Source organism: Gobius niger (assembly GCF_951799975.1).
Source record: "Gobius niger genome assembly, chromosome: 24".
Lineage (NCBI taxonomy): Eukaryota > Metazoa > Chordata > Actinopteri > Gobiiformes > Gobiidae > Gobius > Gobius niger.
The window spans coordinates 10635492-10651551 of NC_136875.1; positions in this window are offsets into that span (position 1 = coordinate 10635492).

Here is a 16060-nt window from a genome sequence, read left to right on the forward strand (position 1 = left end):
TAAGTAACACTGAATAATATTTATTTCTACAGTTCCTCCCTTTGCTGATTTTGGCAACTAATCACAAACCCCGGGTCATCACTTTGATTAATGAGACGAGCTGTCCTGTAAACCTGTCAGGTCCAATCAGGAGGGGTGTGGGGCGGGACTTTGAAATCTGTCTCTCTCTGCAATCTTATGGCTTAACTGGCATTTTTCCCTCTTGAAAATTACGACTTATGACCTCAGAGCGTTCCAGCGGAATAAACTCATATGTAAAGAAAACGGCTAATGCTACAACAGTTAGCTTTAGTATTCAAAACATACTACACAACATTATATTGAGTCTATGACCAAAGGCAATGTGCACTTCACTGGTGCAGTGGTTTTGTTAAAGTTTTATCATTAGCTGTGCTCCTCCACTGGGGGCCGCCATTACTGTCTTCATCTCGATTCCCAACTCGGAGCTCTCTGGACATCTCCGAGTTTATAAGCTGTAGTTACGAGTTTGGGCAGCGTTTGTGCACCATTAGACTATCACTTTATTATGCTGTGGCACTGAGAACATAATGTATTTACTACTCACATTTTTTCTTATCTTTAATCAAATGAAAGTCTTGATGGTAATAGGTATATTATGTAAACATAATCATGGTATGGCTAGGTGAAATAGTGTAACATGTTTAATTTCATACTATATACCAAAAGTATTATTATAATCAACTAGACAAAAAAGAGTTTACTAGCCAAACAACATATACTGTATCTTTAGCAGGTATGAACTGTTAATAGTCTCCTGTTCATACCAACTTCTTCCTCTCCCTCCCTCCCTCCCTCCCTCCCTCTCTCTCTACCTCCCTCCCTCCCTCCCTGCCTCCCTCTCTCTCTCCCTCCCTCCCTCCCTCACTCCCTCCCTCTCTTTCTCTCCCAGGCCTCAGGAAAACCATCACTCTCTCCATTATCTGCAGCTCCATGTCCGGATCTGCAGCTGTAATTGGACCCTGCATCCTGACCAGTCCGCCCATCACTTCTACTGCTCTGAAACCAGCAAGGTCACCTGGTGATTCAGACTTGGCCTGGGCCCATTTGAGACTGACCGAAGAGTTATCTTAGTTTCCAGTTTTGGTATTGGTTCAAACCTTGAATTTTGACTGGTCATGGTCCACATTTTACCTGCTGGTCTATTATTAATGATATCTATTTATGGACTCAAACAAGAGCCAGTGGATCCAATACAATGTCCACAGAGGGTTTGATATATTTATATATGATATATATATGGAGCTGAAGATTGCACAGTGCGGCATCATCAGCAGCACAAATCAAGTCTCCAGCCTGCGTTCAGAAACACAAGATCGGGCACACAGTGTTGTGCGAACAAATCAGTTGGTAAAATACGGCGCGTCAAGTGTCTCAATGATTTATGTTTGTATTTTAGTTGTTCATACACCAGAGCAGCATAAATGCCCACTAAAACTAATCAGCCACTTGTGCTGCAAAATGTTTTTTTATGATAAAAAATCTTCTAGACTTAACTTTTCGTCCCGAGTGCAGCAGCACACAAGATGAGTTTATAGCAGATTTTAGCAGGACTTTGAGTTCTCACAGTTAGCGCACAATGTATTAGTAGGAAAATATAATTAATAACTTGAACTGATACTAATACTCCTGAACTAATAGCAAAGTTGCATACTTCTTCACGGTGTATCAAGTCCTGCCTTGGTTTAGCCCTAGTTTTGTGGGTCCTAATTCAGTTGACTCTATTGGAACTTTATTAGTTTGGGTTTAGTTTGAGTAATTTAATCCTGGTTTAGTCCAAGGTCAGTCCTGGTTCAGTCTCTGTCAGAAGGTGGTAAATAAATGGTAAATGGTCACAGCGACTTTCTACCTGCTTTAGGAACTCAAAGCACTTTACATCAAGGAACTCCTCACTCATTCACACTCTCATTCATACACCAATGTCAGACACTGGAGGCCCGGAGGGTGAAGTGTCTTGCCCAAGGACACAACGACCGTGTGCATCTGCGGATTACGAGCCACCGACCCTCCGTTCACAACTCCCTCAAGGGGGTCGTGACTCTGGTTCAGTCAGGGCTGTCGTTTGCTTGGATTCGCCCTCGTTGAGTCCCTGTGCTGTCCGACTCCAGCAGTGGGTCTGGATTAGTTCTCGCTCAGATTGCAGACCACGCCTCAGACTTTTATTGGCTTCACTTTCCTTCATTCGTCCGCCGCACTGCAGAGACAGAACACATTTACTACACTAAGGCAGGGCTCACATGGACACAGGCAAGACACAAGAACCAAATGATAATATAGAAGCCCAACTTATGGCTAACTTAAGTTTTACACATAATACAGCCCTTTGGAGACTGGATATTTTGTTGCTGAGGATTTTCTAATTGCAACCATTAAGATTGCAATTTTGATTCAATTGCAAACAAACTTTCTACTTTTATATGTACATTTCTTTATGTCCAGAAAATGTTGAGAAATGGATCTTCGATATTTCAATGTTTAAGGGGAGACACTACAGGGAAAACAAAAATTTTTCAGTTTTCAGGTTTTGGGCCAAATTGGTTTCTGAACATATAAGCTTTCACCCGGAAACAGAAAATATGCCTAATCTTCACAATAACATGTTTAAATATTGCGCTGATTCAATGTTCCCCCATAGACTTATATGGGAGAACTCAATTTCAAGGGCCTTTTTCTCAAAACACATTTTTCTGTCATTGTGGCGACACTATGTCCACGTCAGTCGGACCTAAAGACTTCAAATTTTCCAGACTTGGACTGAACAATATTTGGAAGATTTTTTCAGAGGGATTATTTATTATCTAATCCCTAGCCCCATTTATTGAGTTTTGAATGTCAAAAACTAAGGCAAAAATTAAATTTTTACAAATTTTCCCACAAAAAAACAGCTTATTTTAAAACTAAACAAGAAATCCTAAATCCCCTCTGAGAAAGTCTTGGTAACTCATTTATCAATAAAATGAAACCATAAATTTGAATGTAGCTCTATCCATTATTCAGATTTCGTCGCCGAAAAGATGGGAAATTTGGGGCAAAACACCTTGTTCTTATATGAAAAAATAAAATGACAGAAAACTTGCAGTGTATTTTTTTTCCTCACATTTACGCCAGTGATCTACAGCAAAAGTTTCAAATTGATATCTGTAAATATACATTTTTTCCCTATTCACCTGCAGTGTCTCGCCTTAAAAGCAAAAATACATTAAAAATCTTGGTCTGGAAAACCCCTGGGTACCTCATGACTCAATACGATACACGATACATGGGTCACGATAACTGTCACTTCATGATATGCTGATATTGGGATAATCAATATATTGCGCATAAGCAAAAACATATCACTATTTTTAAAGGAACATATGGAAAAACATTGTTGCATGAGCAAAATAAATTTGCATTAAGAGTATTGATATTGTGATACAAAATACCGTAATGGTGGCATCGATATTTTGGTCCATAGTTTGTTCCTCTGTAAATTAAAAATCAAAATCCATTGCTTTAACACAAGACTTTTCAGTGTTTTCTGCCTTTAAAACGGTGAATGAGGATTTCAGATTATTTCCAATTGACCTTTTTATCGATATTACAATAATAACCAACACTTATAAGGTTGTTTTGAAAGTCAAGACGTTATGATGTTATTGCCAAATACAGTGGATCTACTGTAGTGACCATCATACTGTCAGTTCAACCTCGGCCCAAACTTGAAGAGTTTATTTGCCTTGAGACCTGAATACCCCAAAGCTGTCGTAAATTATTAAGGAGCCACTGCTCTTGGAAAAATCACTATTTTCCAAAGTCTTTTTCCGAGCGTGAAAAAGGTTAGAAGACACAAACAGCACAAAACATGTATTGATGTGAAGGTCCGCTGTCCTCTTCTCTTTGAGTAATCGTGGGCACGGAAGAATTTTCATTTTTTAGTTTGTTTTTTTAGCTTAAATAAGAGAAAACAAAAAAGGAAGCTCAATCACTGTTGTCAGCAGGGGGTGTATGAGCTGAGGAGACACAGATTTTAGAGATCACGCTTGTACCTGTATGAGCAGAGCCGGTGCTAGCCTTTAAGCGACCCCAAGCAGAAGTCCGCTGAGGGGCCTTACTGTACGCACCCCGAGGCTGAAGGTGCACCCATTTACTGTCAAAAAGGGACAGTAACTAGAAAAGTGCAGAAGTGTAACATCATTTTAGCCCTGGCCCTCTGTTTGAGAACCCCTATTCATTTGCCACTGGTCAAACTGGGGTTTAGGACGACACAATTTTAAACCCACTTTTTAAAGCAGTACTAAGTAACGTGTTTACCTTAATAAATCCTTTCCGTAGTCCCTGTGGGGGTAATACAAGTGTTTATGGGATGATTGGAGGGTCTTTCATCTCCCCCTGGTGTCTCTGGCCAGAAAACCATGTTTGCAACTTGACTGCCACCGGTCCGGAGAAAGCAATACACACTAATGTAATCACGAAGAAGAAGCTAACATGCTAACGGGCAAAGCTAACTGCGGGCTAACGTCACTTTAAACAGTATTTACAGCCAAGTTTGAGTGAAAAAAAATATTTCCATTGTATAATTGGATGCACAGTAACCCTCTCTCCCTTCGCCTTTCCTGTCAGCGTAGTATTTACTCTCCAAGACAATTAATAAGTAAAAAAATCGTAACTTGCTACGACACCTGCAGTTGCGCTTATGGCCTCTAGGGGGAAGAGTTACTTAGTACTGCTTTAAAGGCCTTGTACCTGTATTTGTTCACAAACGATGAAAGAGGGAGGGAGTTCCTAACTTTCCAAACATATTTCTAACCTCCCAGTTCCTCCCCTAGAAATGTCTGCTTTTATAACATGCAAAGTAAACTAAGTCTGATATTTGAATCTATTTGCGATGCCTTGTACTAAACAGACTGCTGTCCAGTCAACAGGACATGATTTATATCCACAGGTCATTTACATAACACACTCTCCTGAACACGTGAAAGTGGACACTCTCTCTCTCCTCTGTAATCGGAGCGGCCCGACTGCAGAAGAGAGATTTCCCAATGGGAAATTTCCACCAAACAATCAATCAATCAATCAGTCACTCCATCCATCAGAGAGCACATCTGCCTCACACTGAGCCTGACCAGCTGCTTTATCGCTGCTGTTTGGATATTGGTAATTATACTGGGAGGCCGTGCGGGGGTTAGACCAGTGGTTCTCAACATGTAGCCTTCTTCAAATCTAAAAAAAACAAACTGAAAACACTAAATATTTTGTTTCAGGTGTTTTAGATCAGTATTACTTTTATATTTACCAACAAAGTGTAAGATAGTGATAAAGATGTGCTTGAGACAAATATGAAATACCTGTACCAGATTTTTTTCCATCATTTTTTTGTTGGGTATTCAACTCATTTTTGTAACTCATTTTTGTGGTCACATTTTAGTAATTTTTTTGTAATTTTTTTGTCATTTTTTTGGTCTAATTTTTGTCATTTTTTGGTCTAATTTTTATCAAATTTTTTATCATATTTTTGTCATTTTTTTGTCACTTTTTTGTCACTTTTTGTCATTTTTTCATCTAATTTTTGTCATTTTTTTGTCACTTTTTGTCATTTTTGTGACATTTTTGTGACATTTTTGTCAATTTTTCATCACTTTTTTGTCAAACTTTTCTCACTTTTTTTCTCACTCGCTATTTCCACAGCTTTTTTCCAGAAGCTTTTGGACTGGGGTAAAGCCAAACTGGAGAAAATGTGCTCGGTTCAGTTGGGAGTTAAGGGGTTAAAAGGAAAGCATCCAAAAACAAAAATGCGCTGGAAAAGCAACCAAAAAGTGACAAAAACACAACAAAATGTGAAGAAAACGTGACGACAAAGCAATGAAAAAAGCAATGAAAAAACAACAATAACATGAAAAAAACCCTGAAAAAAGAAAAAGCGTCAAAATGTGACAAAAACACGCCAAAAAGCCACAAAAAAGTAATGAAAAAGCAACAAAAACATGACAACAATGCAGCGACAACGTGACAAAAAGTTACCATCACTTTTCTAGATTTTAGCTTTCAAATGAGGCGTTACAGTGTTGCTCTAGAAGCTTTTAGATTTGGCTAAAGCCAAACTGGAGAAAATGCTCTCGGTTAAGGCGGGGGGTCAGAGGTTCACATGTGTATTTGTGGAAGTGTCACATTTACGCTAATTTGGGCCGGGCTGACCAGAGTCCTGGGCTGTTTTTCAGTCCCAGTCCGCCCCTGGGTGAACCTGGAATTTTCCGCAGTGTTTCTTAGTATATCTTCAATTTAATGAAAGAACTGAATTAAACTTTAGGTACTATAAGGAAAACAAATAAAAAGATGATTTTTTTTTATAATGCAAGGGCCCCCATTCTTAATCACAATGACCTTTTGCTGTCAGCTCCCTCATCGTTGTCATTTAGCCCTTGCAAAACCAAATAGTTGTGCAGTGAAAAAAACAAACTGAGGCATTATACAGTATGTAACAGACGTGTGTGAATTGAGATGTGCAGGAAAGACAGGGTTATGGCCACTGGGGGGATGAGGGAGGAGGAAGAGGAGCGCTCCTGACCATAACCCGGCTGATTGGATTACACACAAACACACTTCTGAAGCAGCGGCCATTTATAACTGAGAGACTGGAACAAAGACAGAGGAGGAACAACTGCCTGCGAGGAGCTACATGACAAACACGGCCTTCTATACAGTTAAAAGTGAAATGTCAACTTAAATTAAATTAAAAGCTGTATATCATCTTTCCCCACCTGACCGGGTCATTCTGGTGAAGACTCCCAGTCGTCCAGGCAACAGTAACAACGGAGCATGCCGGCCACATGTCTAAATATTTAGTTGGTTTGTATTAAGTTATGAGTTATGTTGTTTATTGGTATGATGGGTGTATATTATGTGGCATCAATTTCATTTCATTTTATTTATTTATTTCATTCAAAAGTGATGTTATGCAATCACAATAAAACCGCCAACACAGTATGAATGAAACGGAGCAGAGGAGAAGAACAAGTCTTATAATATCTGCCCCTTTTGTTACTTCACACTTTACACTTAACACTGTTGTCCTTTGGAAAATGGTATGTATTTATATCTACATACATATATTTACAGTATTAACAGATGTTTTTTTTATTCTATATTCAGTTTTTTCAATTTATAAAATACAGAACCTTCGTATTCTTGAATGTTTACAAAAGAAACAAATCGTCGTATTCATGTTTGTTCAAATCAAATATCCCACATTATTCATGTCCAAGTTCTTCAAACTTTTTTAACACTGTAGCTTTTATGTGTATTTTAAACTCCAGGAGAGTTTTTGACTTTTTCACTTCTTTCTGGAGTTTTTTCCATAAACTGATTCCTGTCACTGTAACAGTTCGTTCCATTGCTTTGGAATTGAACCTGGGTTTGTTAAAAACGTCTGTTCCTTTCAGATTATAGTGACTTTCTCTTTTCTCAAACATTTCTTGGATGTTCACTGGCAATATTTTTCTATTTGCTTTATACAAAACCTGGAGGATATTATAATCTACTATATCCTCAAATTTTAGTAAATTACATTCAATAAAGAGTGGATTTGATGGATCTCTACATCTAACATTATGTATTGTTTTCAGAGCCCGTTTTTGTAGAATAGATACAGACGGCATCGTGTCATAGAAGGGGGCGTGGCCTCACCAAGGGGGAAACTAGAATCTTTTGGGAAACACAATTTTTCACTCTTTTTAGACATTTTCTGGTGGAATATGAACTTATTTATCACACATGAAAAAAGTCAAGTGTAAATCGGGCCCATATGGATATTTTCTCACAGCAGATTGTTCAGTAGAAGTGAAAAAACGGCAGTTGTAGCAAGCGCTAGCTAACCGTTAGCATTACCCCGATGCTAACATGTAGCATTATGTTAGCATTCTCCGTTATTTATGTATTTATGGGCTGTTGGACCACTTTGCTCCTCTCCATGTCTTTGTATCTTTACTTAGTAGAAAACTATATTCATAATTCAGTGTTTGTTAGTAGTAGTAGTAGTTTTTGAGTAGTTAGAGAAAGTTTACATTTTTTCAAAATTGTTTTCCCCCTTAACTGTTTTCAAACATGACCATATATGGGCAATTCCAGAGATGCCGTCTGTATCTATGAACAGCGGCTGTATATAAGTTTTACAGGTTGAGCCCCAAATTTCCACACAGTAAGTTAAATATGGTATAATCATTGTCAAGCTCGAATCTAAATAACAGGTGAGTTTTTTGGGCCTTTGTTACAATTGGTTTGTGTTAATTGAAGGCAATATTTTCATGAGCCTTCTTATAACTAGCACACATTTCTAGTTTGTAGCATGTGAGTGGTTGCTGGAGGGGCACATGGCACAGATTGGCAGCCTCACACTTCCAATGGAAAGCTGTGGCTACAATAGCAGCCTACCAGAGTATAGATGCAAGTGTATTTTGCATGAGAAAAAAAAAACATTATTATTCAAAATGTCCTTTTTCCCCCCTGCGTGTTTGAGAGTCCAATGTGAAAGTTAGGACGGTGGTGAGTTGGAAAAGAAAGCCCGATGGGGGAGATAAAGAGGAGAGAGCAGAGCCACACCCAGACGCCACGGAGCATGCTCAAATGACGTCAGCTTCAACCGGGATCGAACTGCAAGGTGCCACGAAATGAATTACTCCAGCTCATGTAATGCACTCAGCCTTTTATATGGCACAGGAGGGGAGTGTGTGGAAGGGAGGGGGATGTTTTATAGTAAAGAATAAAGCACTCAGAGCTCATGTGTTGATGCAAATGACAAGAGCAGCAATGACTGAATTCGACTGCGGCTCAGGCGGGAGAGAAGTCATCTCATAGTCAGACATTTGGAGGGACGACTGGCCAGTTATATCCAGCTTATTTCGAGTTGTGACTGAATGTGACTGCATGGGTTTTATGGGAGCCTGTCCCATAAATCTATTATAAAACTCTACCTATTCCCTATCCAGGTTCTTGTGACCAGTGTGGTGAAAAGATTTTTACTTGGTTAAAATCCAACCAGTCATAAAAATACATTCCAATTTGTTTGCAGTTAATGTAGTCCCATTATGCGACATTTAAAAAAAAAAAGAGAGATTTTTGGGGCTAAAAGGGGACTTAAAGCAGTACTAGGTAACTTGTTTACCTTAATAAATCCTTTCCGTAGTCCCTGTGGGGGTAATACAAGTGTTTATGGGATGATTGGAGGGTCTTTCATCTCCCCCCGGTGTCTCTGGCCAGAAAACCATGTTTGCAACTTGACTGCCACCGGTCCGGAGAAAGCAATACACACTAATGGAATCACGAAGAAGAAGCTAACAGGCTAACGGGCAAAGCTAACTGCGGCCTAGCGCCACTTTAAACAGTATTAACAGCCAAGTTTGAGTGAAAAAAAAAAAATCCTTTCTATAATTGGATGCACAGTAACACTCTCTCCCTGTTTCTTTCCTGTCAGCGTCGTATTTACTCTCCAAGACAATTAATAAGTTAAAAAATCGTAACTTGCTACTACACCTGCAGTTGCGCTTATGGCCTCTAGGGGCAAGAGTTACTTAGTACTGCTTTAAAGGGGCTAGATGCAAGGTAGCGATTTTATGCTCACTACTGCCATCTCAGGTCATATGTGTAACTGCACCTACTATATTAAGCTCGTGCATGACGGCACTTCGGACCCGAAGTAAAACTTTTTGAGTGACAGTGCAGGATTTAGAGGCAATTGTGGTGAACAGATCTGGGCTCATTCTACACATTAGGACATGGCTGGGACATGTAGGGGGAGGAAAACACATAATTTTAACATGTTTAAACTCCGTATTGTCCCTTTAAAGCAGTACAAAGTAACTCTTCCCCCTAGAGGCCATAAGCGCAACTGCAAGTGTTGTAGCAAGTTACGATTTTTTAACTTATTAATTGTCTTGGAGAGTAAATACTACACTGACAGGAAAGGCGAAGGGAGAGAGGGTTACTGTGCATCCAATTATACAATGGAAATCTTTTTTTTCACTCAAACTTGGCTGTAAATACTGTTTAAAGTGACGTTAGCCCGCAGTTAGCTTTGCCTGTTAGCATGTTAGCTTCTTCTTCGTGATTCCATTAGTGTGTATTGGTGGCTCCGGCCCGGTGGCAGTCAAGTTGCAAACATGGTTTTCTGGCCAGAGACACCAGGGGGAGATGAAAGACCCTCCAATCATCCCATAAACACTTGTATTACCCCCACAGGGACTACGGACAGGATTTATTAAGGTAAACACGTTACTTAGTACTGCTTTAAAGAGGGGGTATGATGGTTTTTGGTGGCAATAAAACATATCATTATTTAATTTATTGGTTTATTTGGTCGGGACAGTGCATGTTAATGAACATACATGGGTCTCATGCATGTATCTCTCTTTTAGTTGTTAAGAAAATGCAATATTGATCTTAAACAAAATATCCAGTTGTTTTTCTCCCTGTTTTCCCAGTTCTTTGCCGTATTGGACTTTCTATAAAAGCATTTTTGCATTTTTAAGTCCTTATTGAACTCTGGCATGCCGGTTTGTCTTAACGCACAATCCTATTTTTTTTTCCTTTCGCGTTTATTTTTATCCCACGCCCTATTCTAAACAGGCCGGCTACAAAAACCCAACTACATATTGCTGCTGTGAAGAATCTCCATCCCTCACTTTGTGGCGAGTCTTTTAGCTTCACAATAAAATGTTTGAACTTAGCAAAAGATTGAGAGCTGAGGAAAGCACATCATGGATACATAGGCCTTTAGGAGGAGCTTTTTGGGAACAGAAGTTATAGCTAAGAATAGCCACTAGGGAAGATTCAAAGACGACGCAAAGACGGGCAAGACGGTCACAGCCATAGATTGTAGCTCCTTCATCCTGGCATCAGCTCCTAAAACAGGGCAAAAATGAAAAAATAAAAATAGCAGAAAAAGGTGGTTTTGCGTCAGAATGACAAGCTTGTGTTCAATAATGACTTAAGGGGAGACACTACAGGCAAAACTATTTTTTTTTCAGTTTTCAGGTTTCTTCACAATAACATGTTTAAATATTGCACTGATTCCATGTTCCCCCATAGACTTATATGGGAGAATGCAATTTCAAGGGCCTTTTTCTCAAAACACATTTTTCTGTCATTGTGGCGACACTATGTCCACGTCAGTCGGACCTAAAGACTTCAAAGTTTCCAGCCTTGGACTGAACAATATTTGGAAGATTTTTTCAGAGGGATTTTTTATTATTTAATCCCTAAGCCCCATTTATTGAGCTTTGAATGTCAAAAAATAAGGCGAAAATTAAATTTTTACACATTTTCCCACAAAAAAAACAGCTTATTTTAAAACTAAACAAGAAATCCAAAATCCCCTCTGAGAAAGTCTTGGCAACTCATTCATCAATAAAATGAAACCATAAATTTGAATGTAGCTCTATCCATTATTCAGATTTCGTCGCCGAAAAGATGGGGCATTTTTAGGCATAAAACACCTTGTTCTTATATTAAAAGATAAAATGACAGAAAACTTGCAATGTATTTTTTTCTCACATTTATGCCAGTGATCGACAGCAAAAGTTTCAAATTTCAAATTTTTCCCTATTCACCTGCAGTGTCTCGCCTTAAAGAGACAAAAACGTTTTAGTGCAAAGTCCATTACAGTAAGGAACTTCTAGAGCCTGCCCCCATTTCCTTTTAGGCTTCAGCTGCCAATAGCAATACCACATTTTCTTTTGTTTTACAGTCAATGGTCAAAATGCAGCTCTAGGTTTCTGATGAGGAAACAACATTGTAAAAGGGCAAAACGGTTGAAAAAGTCGATTTTACATAATACCCCCGTAAAAGCCAATGCCATCAGGATCAAAATGTGAGTGAAATCCTGATTGGAGCACCTCTAGCCCTGAAATTTTGCCCTGTCACTATTGAGAACCAATTCTCATTACAGGAATAGGCCACTGTTTTTCCATACTGAGATATGTTCTTACCTTAGCTTTGACGAGTTCTTTAGGACCTGTCTGATCTTCACCCGTGCCTTCAGTCACGTAAACACAGCGCAGACGGCGTTAGCATTTAGCCTCTCCCTCTCTCCTCTATAGCTCCAAAACAGGTCAAGATAGAAGCTACCAAGCTCTTCCACGTTTTCCCTATTTAAATATGGTTACGTGAAGTGTTCCACTACAAAGTATAATTACACTAAATTAAACAATGTGGATTTTCTAAGCGGATAAAAGGGGGAACTATATTGTAAGGCGTAATAATACCAGGAGTAGTTTGAAATCCGTGCAGTAATCTTCACTTTACTGCGCAGTAATCTTCACTTTACTGTGCGGATGCCAAATTACTCCTGGTATTATTACGCCTCACAATATAGTCCCCCCATATCTCAGTATGTAAAAACGGTGGCCTATTCCTTTAAATATTCCCAGATTTTTGCCCTGTCACTATTGAAGCTTTAAGCCCTGAAAGTATAATATGCCCGAGTGCAGCATGACTGTCTTCAAAGTCGTAACATAAGACTCGCGCATTCGTATCACTGCTGTTCCCGCTATTTATAGATAGAATTTCATCTGACGCGATGTGCTTGCTGCTGTAGTAACATGCAGCCCCAACATACATCTGTACCGCAGAGACACCGGATCGTGGCTCCCTAACGCGCACATTACTGGAAGCGGCGTGTTTGAAATGGGTGAAAAGTGCAGAGTCATGGCTCCGGCCCCAGACGCGGCGGCTGTCGATAGAGTATTCCATTACTGTAAAAAGGAGAGAGAGGCCACAGACAAATGGAGCAGCCCGCGGGACGATCGATGAATACAGATCAGGCAGAAATCAGACAGGGTGCGGGGGAGAGTCGCATTGTCAGTTTGAGTGGAGCAGGTAAAAGGCAGTGAGGTCGGCAAAAAGGGGGGAGGGGGGGAGATGGTGGTCCGTCTTTAGTTTGAGCGCAACAGGATATGAGGAAGAGCGATGCCAAATCTTTTCAACTTTTTAAATTATTTTATCATTCTTTGACCTTTATCTAACCTTAATTCTGACTGTAGCCTAGGCTCTTCCGGTTTTACATACTGAAAAATGTTCTTACTTGAGCTTAGACGAGTCGATGCGTACCTGTCCGGTCATTGTGGGTGCCCGTGGAACAGTGTTAATTTCGTCGACTAAAATATTTAGTCTTCATTTTAGTCAAAGTGTTATTTTTGACGACTAAAATTGGGCTAAAACTAAATCAAAAGTTTTTCATGTGACTAAAACTATGACTAAAATGTCCAGATATTTTAGTCGACTAAAATGAGACTAAATAAAAATGAAAAGGAGAGACTAAAATCATCCAAACTTCTATTGACCGTCTGAAAGAGCCTCAGATCATGTAAATTCACTGCCAAAGGATCAGCTCTGAGCTTTGTTCATGTGTAGCAGCTCCATGAAGCAGAGGAACAAGATTAAATATGATTATAATGAATATTATCAATGCAAAGTCGACTAAATTAGTCTTAAATTCAGTCGACTAAATTTACTTGCAATTTTAGTCGACTAAAACTAGACTCAAATTGAATTACATTTTCGTCAAAAGACTAAAACTAAATTAAAATATGTTGTCAAAATTAACACTGCCGTGGAAGAGCGTGGTCGCTTCTAACTTCGCCCCGTTTGGAGCTATAATAAAATGCTGGGAGAGGCAAAATGCAAACCACATCTTTGGTCTTTGTGCGTGACTGAGAGCACACACAAAGACCAGACAGTTACACATCAACTTGTCTAAGCTCAAGCAAGAATATGTCTCAGTGTAAAAATGGTGGCCTGTCCTCTGCATTTGTGAGGAGCACCCGGGGACCCATCTCCAGATGTGGAGCCAGACTGATTGTCAGAATCACCTGGCTGGAGGATTCACCTATTGTAAATGTTTTTAGTAGTAGGCCCCGCCTGGCCTGGGTTAAAACCCGAGACTTTTTTTGTAATGCCATCTACTGCTGTAGATTTTTGAGCTTTTATACCTGTCTTGACAGAATTGTAAGGACTGGATGTTTATTTATTACTTTGGTTAAAGGAATAGGCCACTGTTTTTACATACTGAGATATGTTCTAACATTAGCTTTGACGAGTTCTTTAGGACCTGTCTGATCTTCACCCGTGCCTTCAGTCACGTAAACACAGCGCAGACGGCGTTAGCATTTAGCCTCTCCCCCTCTCCTCTATAGCTCCAAAACAGGTCAAGATAGAAGCTACCAAGCTCTTCCACGTTTTCCCTATTTAAATATGGTTACGTGAAGTGTTCCACTACAAAGTATAATTACACAAAATTAAACAATGTGGATTTTCTAAGTGGATAAAAGGGGGAACTATATTGTAAGGCGTATTAATACCAGGAGTAGTTCGCGCAGTAATCTTCACTTTACTGTGTGGATGCCAAACTACTCCTGGTATTACTACGCCTTACCATATAGTCCCCCCATATCTCCGTATGTAAAAACGGTGGCCTATTCCTTTAAATATTCCCAGATTTACTACAAATTGGCCTTTGTGATCAAGAATGTTTTCTGAATTAGTCAGACAGGGTCGATTGAGAACCAATTCTCATTAACCACAATCTTACAACTACTACTATTATTAACTATTAGACGGCACAGTTCTGCTTTAGTCCCTGAAATGTGTTAAACATGCTTATAAACTCATCGTATGAAGAAACGGATTATGTTGGAAAAGTTAGAAATGAGTTTGAACCACATCAAACAATCTAAGCTCAACTTGCTTCCCCTGTCACTGTTTGAAAATCTAGCATAGGGCCTTTAAAGATAATAAAAATGTAGTTGGCAATTGAAGTAATGACAAAGCATTTTCACCAGAAGGGAAATTGCTCTCAACAGTATTCGTGGGCCGATAGCACATGCATTTGCCTGAACACTCTACCTGTGCGTTAAAAAACGGGTTATGCACCTTCTAAATCAAAATGATGAAGGTGATGACGTTGAGGACGTGGAGAGACGGAGGTTTTACGGCGCTGTGGTGACCGGTGTCAGAGCCCGTAAATCTGAGCGAGAGGACGAGGTTTCAGAGGCCGGTGTTACTGGGAGGGGAAACACGTGCATTAACCAAGAGATCGATAACGCACAGGACAAATCAGCAACAAACGGCACGAGGAGGCAAAAATAAAATGGGTGAGTCAAGTGAGCACAATGCTACATGTTTGTAACTCAGTAAAATAATGATAATATTAACAAAAGGAATGGCATCTGGTGTAAAAAAAACAAAAACAATCCTATATATCAATATGGGAGGCAGAGGTAAGGGAGAGTGTTCAAATAATCTGTTTTGAAGACATTGCTAGTGATGCAGATTATGCTAATGCTAATGGATCTCTGAATATGTCTGCACAAAATCAATACAAACAAACCCAGTGCTCTGTGATCAGAGAGCAGGCATATCAAGATGAAACCCTTTAGGCCCGGTTTAGACCTGATTGGAGCTTGATCTACTCCTCGTGGTTCTTGGAAAGTCAAATGCTTTTTTAGTTATTTTGGAACATGGAATATTAAAGCTGGGGCACCTGATTTTTCCTGTTCAAATATTTTGTTTTGGCCCAAACTTGGTTCTAGCTCTCACAGTCCCTTCTGTGTGTTGAAATTGTTCAAAGAATGTAATTACATGCACATTTCACAACCATATACAGCAGTGAGTGGTGACAAAGTGAAGCAGGGGCGGCCACCCCCAAGACAAATGCCACTAACTTAGATTACAAGTCTATCATCCATTGCTCAATAACATTTTAGGTGAAGACAATACAACAAGGTCAGTGTTTTGCTGTGTTTACGACATAAATAAATGTATTCTACAACACCAAAAAATCAGGTACCTCAGCTTTAAAGGGGCTAGATGTAAGTTAGCCATTTTATACTCACGACTGCCACCTCAGGTCATACGTGTAACTGCAGCGAAGTGACACCTTTTTGAGTGAAAGTGCAGGATTTTAGAGGCAGTTGTGGTGAACAGGTTTGGGCTCATTCTACACCTTATTGTTGGACATTTTGGGGGAGGAAATGATATCATGTTACCATTTTTAAACTCCGTATAGTCCCTTTAA